Below are 13742 nucleotides of genomic sequence, written 5' to 3'. Positions count from 1 at the left end.
ACAATTTAAACTTCTAGGACGTTTTCTTCATCCTTGGTATTTTGAAATGTCATGATGATATATCTATTTTAGGATACATCTACATTTATTCTATTCACAGTGAACATTTCAACATGAAGGCCAGTGTCTCTTTTCAACACAAGCAACTTTTCTTCTGTTAGCTCTTTGATCATTTCTTCCCTCTTTTTTCTCTCTCTTATTCTAGAAATCTTACTTATAGGATTTTAAACCACTTGGATTCATTATCTATACATGATTATTTATCTCACAATTTCCATCTCTTTGTTCTTTTCTCTATGTTAAGAAATAATGCCTTAAAATTATTATTATACTTTAAGTTCTGCGGTACATGTACAGAATGTGTAGGTTTGTTACATAGGTATACACGTGCCATGGTGCTTTGCTGCACCCACCAACCCGTCATCTACATTAGCTATTTCTCCTAATGCTATCCATCCCCTAGCTCCTCACACCCTGACAGGTCCTGGTGTGTGATGTTCCCCTCCATGTGTCCATGTGTTCTCATTGATCAACTCCCACTTATAAGTGAGAACATGTGGTGTTTGGTTTTCTGTTCTTGTGTTGTTATGCTGAGAATGAAGGTTTCTAGTGTCATCCATGTCCCTTCAAAGGAAACAAACTCATCCTTTTTTATGGCTGTATAGTATTCCATGGTGTATATGTGCCACATTTTCTTTATCCAGTCTATCACTGATAGGCATCTGGGTTAGTTCCAAGTCTTTGCTATTGTGAACAGTGCCACAATAAACATAAGTGTGCATGTATCTTTATACTAGAATAATTTATAATGCTTTGGGTATATACCCAGTAATGGGATTGCTGGGTCAAATGGTATTTCTAGTTCCAGATACTTGAGGAATTGCCACACTATCTTCCACAATGGTTGAACTAATTTACACTCCCACCAACAGTGTAAAAATGTTCCTATTTCTCCACATCCTCTCCAGCATCTGTTTTTTCCTGACTTTTTAATGACCACCATTCAAACGATGTGAGATGGTATCTCATTGTGGTTTTGATTTGCATCTCTCTAATGACCAGTGATAATGATCTTTTTTCATGTTTGTTGGCTACATAAATGTCTTCTTTTGAGAAGTGTCTGTTCATATCCTTTACCCACTTTTAATGGTGTTGTTTGTTTTTTTCTTGTAAATTTGTTTCTCTGTAGATTCTGGATATTAGCCCTTAGTCAGATGGATAGATTCAAAAATTTTCTCCCATTCTGTAGGTTGCCTGTTCACTCTGATGGTAGTTTCTTTTGCTGTGCAGAAGCTCTTTAGTTTAATCAGATCCCATTTGTCAATTTTGGCTCTTGTTGCCATTGCTTTTGGTGTTTTAGTCATGAAGTCTTTGCTCATGCCCATGTCCTAAATGGTATTGCCTAGGTTTTCTTCTAGGGTTTTTATGATTTTAGGTCTTTAAGCCATCTTGAGTTAATTTTTGTATATGGGGTAAGGAAGGGATCCAGTTTCAGTTTTCTGCATATGGCTAACCCGTTTTCCAAACACCATTATTAAATAGGGAATCCTTTCCCTATTGCTTGTTTTTATCAGGTTTGTCAAACATAAAATGGTTGTAGATATGTGGCATTATTTCTCAGGCCTCTGTTCTGTTCCATTGGTCTAGATATCTGTTTTGGTACCAGTACCATGCTGTTTTTGGTTACTGTGGCCTTGTAGTATAGTTTGAAGTAAGGTAGTGTGATGCCTCCAGCTTTGTTCTTTTTACTTAGGATTGTCTTGGCTATGCAGGCTCTTTTTTGATTCCTTATGAAATTTAAAGTAGTTTTTTTTCCAATTATGTGAAGAAAGTCAGTGGTAGTTTGATGGGGATAGCATTGAATCTATAAATTACTTTGGGCAGTATGGCCATTTTCGTGATATTGATTCTTTCTATCCATAAGCATGGACTGTTTTTCCATTTGTTTGTATCCTCGCTTATTTTCTTGAGCAGTGGTTTGTAGTTCTCCTTGAAAAGGTCCTTCACCTCCCTTGTTAGCCATATTCCTAGGTATTTTATTCCCTTTGTAGCAATTGTGAATGGGAGTTCACTCATGATTTGGCTGTCTGTCTGTTATTGGTGTATAGGAATGCTTGTGATTTTTGCACATTGATTTTGTATCCTGAGAAGTTGCTTATCAGCTTAAGGAGATTTTGGGCTGAGACAATGGGGTTTTCTAAATATACAATCATGTCATTTGCAAACAGAGACAATTTGACTTCGTCTTTTCCTAACTGAATACCCTTTATTTCCTTCTCTTGCCTGATTCTCCTGGCAAAAAATTCCAATACTATGTGGTATAGGAGTGGTGAGAGCAGGCATCCTTGTCTTGTGCTGGTTTTCAAAGGGAGTGCTTCCAGCTTTTGTCCATTCAGTATGATATTGGTTGTGGGTTTGTCATAAATAGCTCTTATTATTTTGAGATACATTCCATCAATCCCTAGTTTATTGAGAGTTTTTAGCATGAAGAGCTGTTGAATTTTGTCGAAGGCCTTTTCTGCATCTATTGAGATAATCATGTGGTTTTTGTCATTGGTTCTGTTTATGTGATGGATTACATTTATTGATTAGTGCACGTTGAACCAGCCGTGCATCACAGGGATGAAGTCGACTTGATCGTATTGGATAAGATTTTTGATGTGCTGCTGGATTCAGTTTGCCAGTAGTTTATTGAGAATTTTTGCATTGATGTTCATCAGGGATGCTGGCCAAAAATTTTCTTTTTTTGTTGTTTCTCTGTCAGGTTTTGGTATCAGGATGATGCTGGCCTCATAAAATGAATTAGTGGGGAAATCTCTCTTTTTCTACTGTTTGGAATACTTTCAGAAGGAATGGTAACAGCTCCTCTTTGTACCTCTGGCAGAATTCAGCTGTGAATATGTCTGGTCCTGGACTTTTTTTGATTGGTAGGCTATTAATTGCTGCCTCAATTTCAGAACTTATTATTGGTCTATTCAGGGATTCGACTTCTTCTTGGTTTAGTCTTGGGAGGGTGTATGTGTCCAGGAGTTTATCCATTTCTTCTAGATTTTCTAGTTTATTTGCATAGAGGTGTTTATAGTATTCTGTGATGGTAGTTTGTATTTCTGTAGGATCAGTGGTGATATCCCCTTTTTCCTTTTTTTATTGCATCTATTTGATTCTTCTCTCTTTTCTTCTTCATTAGTCTGGCTAGTGGTCTATCTATTTTGTTGATATTTTTAGAAAACCACCTCCTGAATTCACTGATTGTTTGAGGGGTTTTTTGTGTCTCTATCTCCTTCAGTTCTGCTCTGATCTTAGCTATTTCTTGCCTTCTGGTGCTTTTGAATTTGTTTGCTCTTGCTTCTCTAGTTCTTTTAATTGTGATGTTAGGGTGTTGATTTTAGAGCTTTCCTGCTTTCTCTTGTGGGCATTTAGTGCTATAAATTTCCCACTACACACTGCTTTAAATGTGTCCCAGAGATTCTGGTACATTGTGTCTGTTCTCATTGTTTTCAAAGAACATCTTTATTTCTGCCTTCATTTCGTGATTTACCCAGTAGTTATTCAGGAGCAGGTTGTTCAGTTGCTATGTAGCTGTGTGGTTTTGCGTGAGTTTCTTAATCCTGAGTTCAAATTTGATTGCAATGTGGTCTGTGAGACTGTTTGCTATGATTTCCACTCTTTTGAATTTGCTGAGGAGTGTTTTACTTCCAATTATGTGGTCAATTTTAGAATAAGTGTGATGTGGTGCTGAGAAGAATGTATATTCTGTTGATCTGGGGTAGAGAGTTCTGCAGATGTCTATTAGGTCCACTTGGTCCAAAGCTGAGTTCAAGTCCTGGATATCCTTGTTAAATTTCTGTCTCATTGATCTGTCTAATATTGACAGTGGGGTGTAAAATTTTCCCATTATTATTGTGTGGGAGTCTAAGTCTCTTTGTAGACTTCTAAGAACTTGCTGTATGAATCTGGTTGCTCCTGTATTGGCTGCAAATATATTTATGATAGTTAGCTCTTCTTGTTGCATTGATCCCTTTACCATTATGTAATGCCTTTCTTTGTCTCTTGATCTTTGTTGATTTAAAGTCTGTTTTATTAGAGACTAGGATTGCAACCCCTGCTTTTTTTTTGCTTTCCATTTTCTTGGTAAATAGTCCTTCATCCCTTTATTTTGAGCCTATGTGTGTCTTTGCACTTGAGATGAGTCTCCTGAATATAGCACACCGATGGGTCTTGGCTCTTTATCCAATTTGCCAGTCTGTGTCTTTTAATTGGGGCATTTAGCCCATTTACATTTAAGGTCAATATTGTTATGTGTTAATTTGATCCTGCCATTATGATACTTGCTGGTTATTTTGCCCAATAGTTGATGCAGTTTCTTCATAGTGTCGATGGTCTTTACAATTTGGTATGTTTTTGCAGTGGCTGTTACTGGTTGTTCCTTTCCATGTTTAGTGCTTCCTTCAAGAGCTCTTGTAGGGCAGGCCTGGTGGTTACAAAATTTCTTGGCATTTCTTTGACTGTAAAGAATTTTATTTCCTCTTTGCTTATGAAGCTCAGTTTGACTGGATATGAAATTCTGTGTTAAAAATTCCTTTCTTTAAGAATGTTGAATATAGGCCCCCACTCTCTTCTGACTTGTAGGGTTTCTGCCAAGAGATCTCCTGTTAATCTGATGGGCTTCCCTTTGTGGGTAACCTGACCTTCCTCTCTGGCTTCCCTTAACATTTTTTCCTTCATTTCAGCCTTGGTGAATCTGATGATCATGTGTCTTGGGGTTGCTCTTCTTGAGGAGTATCTTTGTGGTGTGCTCTGTATTCACTGAATTTGAATGTTGGCCTGCCTTTCCAGATTAGGAAAGTTCTCCTGGATAATATCCTGAATAGTGTTTTCCAACTTGGTTCCATTCTCCCCGTCACCTTCAGGTACACCAAACAAACATAGATTTTGTCTTTTCACATAGTCCCATATTTCTTGGAGGCTTTGTTAGTTTCTTTTCATTCTTTTTTCTCTAATCTTGTCTTCTCACTTTATTTCATTGAGTTAATCTTCAATCTCTGATATCCTTTCTTCTGCTTGATCAATTCGGCTATTGATACTTGTGTGCTTCACGATGTTCTCATACCGTGTTTTCCAGCTCCATCAGGTCATTTATTTTCTTCTCTAAACTGATTTTCTAGTTAGCAATTCATCTAACCTTTTTTCAAGATTCTTAGCTTCCTTGCACTGGGTTAGAACATGCTCCTTTAGCTCGGAGGAGTTTGTTATTACCCGCCTTCTGAAGCCTACTTCTGTCAATTCATCAAACTCATTCCCATCCAGTTTTTTTCCCTTTCTGGTGAGGAGTTGTGTTCCTTTGGAAGAGAAGAGGTGTTCCGGTTTTTAGAATTTTCAGCCTTTTTGTGCTGGTTTCTCCCCATCTTCATGGATTTATCTACCTTTGGTCTTTGAAGCCGGTGACCTTGGGATGGGGTCTCTGAGTGGATGTCCTTTTTGTTGATGTTAATGCTATTCCTTTATGTTTGTCAGTTTTCCTTCTAACAGTCGGGGCCTCTGCTGCAGGTCTATTGGAGTTTGTTGGAGGTCCACTCCAGACCCTGTTTGCCTGGGTATCACCAGTGGAGGCTGCAGACCAGCAAAGATTGCTGCCTGTTCCTTCCTCTGGAAGCTTCATCCCAGAGGGGCACCCACCAGATGCCAGCCAGAGCTCTCCTGTATAAGGTGTCTGTTGGCCCCGACTGGGAGTTGTCTCCCAGTCAGGATACACGGGTGTCCGGGACCCACTTGAGGAGGCAGTCTGTTCCTTATCAGAGCTCGAACGCTGTGCAGGGAGATCCGCTGAAGGAGAATTGCTTAAACTTGGGAGGCAGAGGTCGCAGTGAGCTGAGATAGAGCTGTTGCACTCCAGCCTGGACAACAAGAGCGAACTTCTGTCTCAAAAAAAAATAAAAAAGTAGATTATATCCCTAATATTTTACCTTTTCTCAGCTAAAGTCATTATAATTTCTCACCAAAATATAGCAGCTACCCCCTAACTGGCTTCTCTGCCTCTAGCTTTGCCCCACCTTCAATCAATTTTCAGTTCAACACCCAAGTGATTTTTTTTTATAACTAGAACTACTACATTTTTCAGTTAACAGAGCTAACTCCCCTTTATTATTTATGTGTTCATTGGGTTTTCTTTTACTTTCAACTGAAAACATACTAAGTGCTACCATGTAGATATTTTGAAATGTTTTCTCTCCTTCATACCAACTTGAATAAAACCTAAAATAGTATCTCTAGGTCTTAAATTTGCAGTCTTACCAACGAAAAATCAAAGCCTATATAACTTTCAGAATTTTAATTTGAGAAGTTTTTGACATTGGACCATCAACATTCTGTTAAGAAGTAAATTAAGTATTTTTAATTAAATTATGTACTTCTAAGATATCTCATGAATGCGCCAGAAACCGAGTTAAGCATAAGCAAAATCTTATTCAGGAGGCTGAAGTAGGAAGATTGCTTGAGGCTAGGAGTTCAAGACCAACCTGGGCAACGTAGCAAAACCCTGTCTCTCTTTCTCTTTCTCTCTCTCTCTGTAGATAGATAGATAGATAGATAGATAGATAGATAGATGTTACAGATAGATAGGTAGATTAGATAGATAGATAGATAGATAGAGAGAATTTTTTTAAAATTTTAAGTTGTAAGCCAAAATTTGAAACTTTTGGTTGTTCAACCACAGATTTGGAATTCAAACCTTGATTGGAAATTGCTTTTGATTCACTACTGAAAAGACAGTATAATGATATTAAAGAAACTCCTTTGGATAACCATACTCAATCAATCATTCATGCAATAAATATCTAATGAGCATTTCCTATTTGCCAGGCATTTTACTAGATATTGGATATATAGTGGTAAGAAAAGGAGATGTGTCTGTTTCCTCATGGACTCCTCCTCTCCAAAATCAGTAGTAAGAAATAGACAATAAATAAGTAAACAAATGCTGAATTAAATAATTACACAGTTGTGATAACAACTATGTAGAAAACAAATAGGATAAAGTGATACGGGATAATGGGTAGAGGAATGGTTAACTCAGACAAGATGTTCAGGATTGATTTCACTTAGAAAACAACATTTTAAGCTGATGATAGAGCTCTGTAATTGTTAGAAACTGAAAGAAGAGCAATGTGGCTAGGGCACAATGAGCAAGGGGAAGGGGAACAAGGTTAAATTGGAAGGGTTGTCAGGGTTCTTATCATTCAGGAAGTTGTAGGCCATGGCCAATGGTTTGAATTTTGCTGGACATGTCTATCCCCTCAACAATGTCACCATTATCTCTTCCTGGGCTATCCTCCCTACTTGAGACCCTCTTTCACTGTCTTGCCTCTTCAATGAGCTATTCTCACCACAGCTATGAGAACACTGTGTTTGTTTGTTTGCTTGCTTGCTTGTTTTGTTTTGTCTTCACAGGGCAAGTTCTATTTTTTTAAATTTGTTTTTATTTTTTACTTTTAAAATTTTAAAAATACATATATTTTATCTTGTTGTTTCTTTGTTAAAAATTCAAAACAAAATGAAGTTGTACCATGACATATAAAATATGGCAAGAATTTAATTTTTTTAGCTGTCTTTTCTTTTGTATTCCTCTCACACAGACGAGCCAAAAATATATTGATTGCTGTGAGATAGTGTGTTCCTGAGAGAAGGAGTTCTCCTGAAGCTTTTCCTCTCATCTTGTGGTCTTCCCTGACAGTTTCCTGGGGCCTGCTCCATACATAATCTTTCTCTCAATGTGCACTCTGTGCCCTATTACATATCACCTCAGTGTTTGGAAAGAAAGATATAAGGCCCAAAACCATGTCCTGGAAAACTGAAACTAAAATATTCAGGTGAGAAGATGAATACTGTGACAGACAAAGAGACATGAAGAGAGACATAGATGGGAGGAAGACCAGCCAAGTAGGTGTTGACTCATTTAACATGCTTTCGGTTCCAAGAAATGGAAAATCTAACTCAATCTAACCAACAATAAAAGGGATTACTGACTGTCTTCAGCGAGAAGTCCAGAGATTTAAAAAGTTTCAGGCATGAGTCCCTCAGGATTCTGTTTCTGTCTCTCTGAAATTCTTTCATAATTGTTTTCTTCCAGGTGGTAGCTTTTCCCCAGGCTAGTGTTATTTTTATCACAAGATGGATGTCAGCAAAACACGGAACTACTTGCTTCCTCATTTCCTTCCAAAGGAGAAAGAAGAGCCCTTTCAACAACAACAACAAAAAAAAATCAATGAAAAAAAAAAGTCCCACCAATGTTATCAGGTGAATGCTATGAGCTGACTGACATAAATCTCAGATCAACAACAACAACAAAAAAAAATCAATGAAAAAAAAAAGTCCCACCAATGTTATCAGGTGAATGCTATGAGCTGACTGACATAAATCTCAGATCCATACTTGGTATTGAACCAATCACTATGGGCAAGGGCACGGTGTCCAGTAAAGACCCAATGCTAAAACTGGGGTGGGCTGAATCCTACCCCAACTCAAATCTGCTACTTGATGGGAGAAAGAAGGCATGGATGCTGAATAACCAAAATGTCTTTATAGATGTCACAGATGTCAAGGTAGGTAACTGTATCAAGACTGAAGGAGCCATCAACCATGTTTAATTTTATAAAATCAAATTGGCAGAAGCCACACTGGAGAAGGGGGAGATGTGAATGTGTGGTGAGAAGATGTGCACAGCATGTATAAGAGATGCCACTAACATGGCTTAAATGACAGCAAAGGAATAAAGCAAAAGCTGGAGTGGAGTGTGGAGTCAAAGGGTGATTTTTTTAGAATAGGAAATTCTACAGCGTGCTTTATGCTTTGGGTAATGATGCAGTTGTGAGACATAAAGAAAAAATAAACTTGATAATGTAGAGAGAAAAGGCCCTATTTATGCTTTGGGTAATGATGCAGTTGTGAGACATAAAGAAAAAATAAACTTGATAATGTAGAGAGAAAAGGCCCTAACTGATTGTTCCGGGCTGGATTGTGTTCTCTCCAAATGCATAAGTCAAAGGTTTTTTGTTTCTTGTTTTTTCAAGATGGAGTTTCGCTCTTGTTGCCCAAGCTGAAGTGCAATATTGTGATCTCGGCTCACTGCAACCTCTGCCTCTTGGGTTCAAGTGATTCTCCAGCCTCAGACTCCCAAGTAGCTGGGATTACAGCCTCCCCTCAACCATGCCCAGCTAATTTTTGTATTGTTAGTAGAGGCAGGGTTTTACCATGTTGGCCAGGCTGGTCTCGAACTCCTGACCTCAGGTGATATGCTCGTCTCTGTCTCTCAAAGTGCTGGGATTACAGGCATGAGCCACCATGCCCTGCCTATAAGTTGAAGTTTTAACCCCCAGTCTGAACCCTCAGAATATATCATATTTGAAGATGAAGTTTTTAAACAGGTAATTAAATTAAAATGAGATCTTTAGGGTGGTGCCTAATCAAGATGATTGGTGTCCTCATAAGATGAGGAAATTCAAACACAGGCTCAGAGGAAAGACTATGTGAAGACAAAGGGAGAAGATAAAGATGGCCATCTACAAGCAAAGGGGAGAAGCCTCAGAATAAAATCAACCCTGCCAACACATTGATTTCCGTTTTCTACCCTCCAGAGCTGTGAGGAAATAAATTTTCATTGTTTCAGTAACCTAGCCTGTGATATTTATGTCAAACCTTTCAAATTTATAACATGATAAAGGCAGCAAGACAATGAGAGGGCTTAGGAGCAGGAGCATGGTACAAGAGACTAGTCTTTCGTAAGAGGAAGGAAATTTATTTCCTTTTAACAAGGGAAGAAGGTTGGCATCAACACATCTGCTGGTGGAAGATGATTAAGTTCCCATCAGATAGTTTCGAAATTTTTTCTTGAAATGTGATAGCAATTACAGATTTTTTTAGGCAAGGAGGATAGGCTGTCAGCATTAGAAATTTAAGAAGAAAATCAAAGGCATGAAATAATAGCTTTAGTGAGTGGGAAAGGAAGAAGGATCATCACTTGACACATAATTTTGCCTTAATACTTATCTTTGGAAAATAAAAATGTCTCACTTTAGTTCTTATATAATATAGCACTTTTTGAGTTTTAAATTTAAAAAAATATGGAAAAAGGAAAAAATTAATTTCTCATGAGTAATTCAAATTTATTATGTGTTGGTACCTAGATAAATATAATGTGAGAATTGAAATGAATATTACTTTTTGAACTTAAATTATTTTAACTAAAAATGTTAATTATTCAGAAATGAGATAAACAGAATTGAACTGTAAGTTTCACAATTTACTGTCAACTGAAAGCATCAGAAATGTCCTCCATGTCAGGAGTGTTATATATTGGTCAGAGAAGATGGGTCAGATAGAATGGGGAAACGATTCCCTATTTAATAAATGGTGCTGGGAAAACTGGCTAGCCATATGTGGAAAGCTGAAACTGGATCCCTTCCTTACACCTTATACAAAAATTAATTCAAGATGGATTAAAGACTTACATGTGAGACCTAAAACCATAAAAACCCTAGAAGAAAACCTAAGCAATACCATTCAGGACATAGGCATGGGCAAGGGCTTCATGTCTAAAACACCAAAAGCAATGGCAACAGAAGACAAAATTGACAAATGAGATCTAATTAAACTAAAGAGCTTCTGCACAGCAAAAGAAACTACCATCAGAGTGAACAGGCAACCTACAGAATGGGAGAAAAATTTTGCAATCTACTCATCTGACAAAGGGCTAATATCCAGAATCTACAATAAACTCCAACAAATTTACAAGAAAAAAACAAACAACCCCATCAAAAAGTGGGCGAAGGATATGAACAGACATTTCTCAAAAGAAGACATTTATGCAGCCAAAAGACACACGAAAAAATGCTCATCATCACTGGCCATCAGAGAAATGCAAATCAAAACCACAATGAGATACCATCTCACACCAATTAGAATGGCAATCATTAAAAAGTCAGGAAACAACAGGTGCTGGAGAGGATGTGGAGAAATAGGAACACTTTTTCACTGTTGGTGGGACTGTAAACTAGTTCAACCATTGTGGAAGTCAGTGTGGCGATTCCTCAGGGATCTAGAACTAGAAATACAATTGGACCCAGCCATCTCATTACTGGGTATATACCCAAAGGACTATAAATCATGCTGCTCTAAAGACACATGCACCCGTATGTTTATTGTGGCACTATTCACAATAGCAAAGACTTGGAACCAAGCCAAATGTCCAACCATGATAGACTGGAGTAAGAAAATGTGGCACATATACACCATAGAATACTATGCAGCCATAAAAAATGATGAGCTCATGTCCTTTGTAGGGACATGGATGGAGCTGGAAACCATCATTCTCAGCAAACTATCGCAAGGACAAAAAACCAAACACTGCATGTTCTCACTCATAGGTGGGAATTGAACAATGAGAACACATGGACACAGGAAGGGGAACATCACACACCGGGGCCTGTCGTGGGGTGGGGGGAGGGGGGAGGGATAGCATTAGGAGATATACCTAATGTTAAATGATGAGTTAATGGGTGCAGCACACCAACATGGCACATGTATACATATATAACTAACCTGCACGTTGTGCACATGTACCCTAAAACTTAAAGTATAATAAAAAAAAGTAAAAAAAAAAAAAATCAGAGTCAGAGAAGCAAGCATTATCTATGACCATCTAAGTAACTTCTAGGGAATGGAGAGTCTCAGCCCCTAAACCCCAAGTATTTTACATTTCATTGGCATGCCATCCCTATTGTTGAGATAAATGTGTGAAATTATAGTCAATTACTTCAAATCTTTCCATTTGCATCAAAAGACCACTCTTACTTTATCATAGCTATATTATGTCCCAGTTTCTTACTTAGCCTAATACTATTGAACAAATTATTCCTCTAACTTCCTTTATTCAATGTAAAAAATCACTTTCTGATACCCACGTTGGTCTGCCAACATAAACAAGTATACACGGCCGTCTTCCATCCTTGTGAGAGTGATGTCTTCAGACAAACCAGTGCAGTTGCATCTTATGACTTGGGTTCTTTCATTCCTCTGTTGCTTCACTGGAGGGAGAGAATGTGCTGATTATACTGAAATGTGTATTTTTGGACTGTCTCAAAATACTTTTAAGGAAGAATCAATTGAATCTTTTGGTGTATTAGATGATGGGGATGAGAAGGCAGAGGGAGCATTTACATCTAGGTGTCTGACTTGGCTGATTAGTTTGATAGTCATGCCATTTGCTGTAATAGGGAAACGAGGAAAATCATGATTGGGGAGGGAAATAACGAATTAAAGTCAACATAAGCTCAGGAAATTATTCTGATAGGATACAGAATCTTTTCTTACTCAGCAAGTAAATAAAAACTATTTACAATCTCTTATAAAGAGCAGAACACTAACTGAAGAAAAATTGTCATTTATAAGTGAAGAGAAACTCAAATTGTAGTTTTCTATCAGTATAAAATTTAATACTAAATCTTCTTTAAGAAATCCTATAAATAAACCCATCAAATTTTAGCTTTGAACAAGAAATAAAATTCCTAATTTTTTTTGCAAACCTCCTACGACTTTTCATATCCATTCACATTTTGTCCTTTACTTCCCTCTTTCTCATCCTGGAATGACTAGTCATTTTACTTTAGATCGAAATTACTCTTCTTGTTTCTTAACAAAAACACAACCTGCTACCTTGCATAATTAATTTACAAAAGCCTAAGGTTTTAAATTCATGAAAGACCTTAGAAACTTCGATGTGATGTATTACATACAAACATAACTACTGTTGAAACAAAGTTTTGGCAAAATAAGTTTACTTTCATTAATTTCTGGGAATATTAGAAATAATCCAGGTCCGATGTGGTGAAAAGGAAGAAAGGGTAACAGGAATGATGGAAAGGGAGAGATCTCAAGATGTCAGATGAGCCAATTTAGAGAGTTCTTAAGTTTCGCAAAGAGGCCATTATGTTCTAAATTGCTTTTGGTGAAATGTGACTATTTCTGAGGATATTAAACTGAGTCAGTGCCAGAGGGTGAAGTGTGTTGTCACATGTAGTCAACAGAGAAGAAGAGGAAAGAAGGAGTCATAATGAGAGTTACTCATTGGATTATCATATAGTTAAGACAAAGTCAGAGAACCAAGGGAAAAGGGAACCACACACACAATCTCTGAGGTTCTGGAAGCTGAGGAAATTCTCATCTGTAATCCCCAGATTAAGAATCCCTGAAGACACGGAAGAGGCTTCATAGAAGTGAGCGAAGGAAACTCTCTTTGCTACAAAGAAGAAAAGTAACTTCTTACTATCATGCTACAACCGACAAGTATCCTGAGCACTGGATTAGATGAGGAGTTGTGATGCATCACCATGGATCCTGATTTCTCCCACCAGGAAAGGACACAAGGGCTTCCAGAGCCAGCATGGATACTTGGATGAAGACAGTGGGATCCAAGGGGTGGTCAGCACTTCCTTGAAGGCAAGGAACCATTAATTATCAAATAAAAGATAAATTCTGATTTAGTAAAGAGAAACTTTATTCAAAAGGATCATTGCAGAAAGCGGGGGAAGGGACTACAGCAATAAGGTGAAGAGACTGTTGCATAGGAACTGTTGGATCCATATGACCACAGATCTGCAAGTATCTCTGAATTTAACTTAGAAAATGTTAAGATCAATGATTCTGAAAGGGGAGGTGACCTGCAGAGAGTTAGGTGTGTTAATCTGAAGCTT

The 13742-nt window shown here is 37.7% G+C and overlaps 1 long non-coding RNA gene across 1 annotated transcript in view; it reads left to right on the top strand.

Annotated features, from left to right (window-relative positions):
- Nucleotides 1-13362, top strand: part of LOC134728836 (uncharacterized) — a 66615-nt gene extending 53253 nt beyond the window's left edge. The window contains exon 3 of the long non-coding RNA XR_010109691.1: nucleotides 13227-13362. This is a non-coding gene — a long non-coding RNA (uncharacterized LOC134728836). The remainder of the gene's footprint in view (nucleotides 1-13226) is intronic.
- Nucleotides 13363-13742: the final 380 nt, after the last annotated feature.

This window comes from Pan paniscus, chromosome 1 (genome assembly GCF_029289425.2).
Source record: "Pan paniscus chromosome 1, NHGRI_mPanPan1-v2.0_pri, whole genome shotgun sequence".
NCBI lineage: Eukaryota > Metazoa > Chordata > Mammalia > Primates > Hominidae > Pan > Pan paniscus.
Note: the sequence above shows the minus strand (reverse complement) of the source record. Positions and strands in the feature narration are given on the sequence as shown.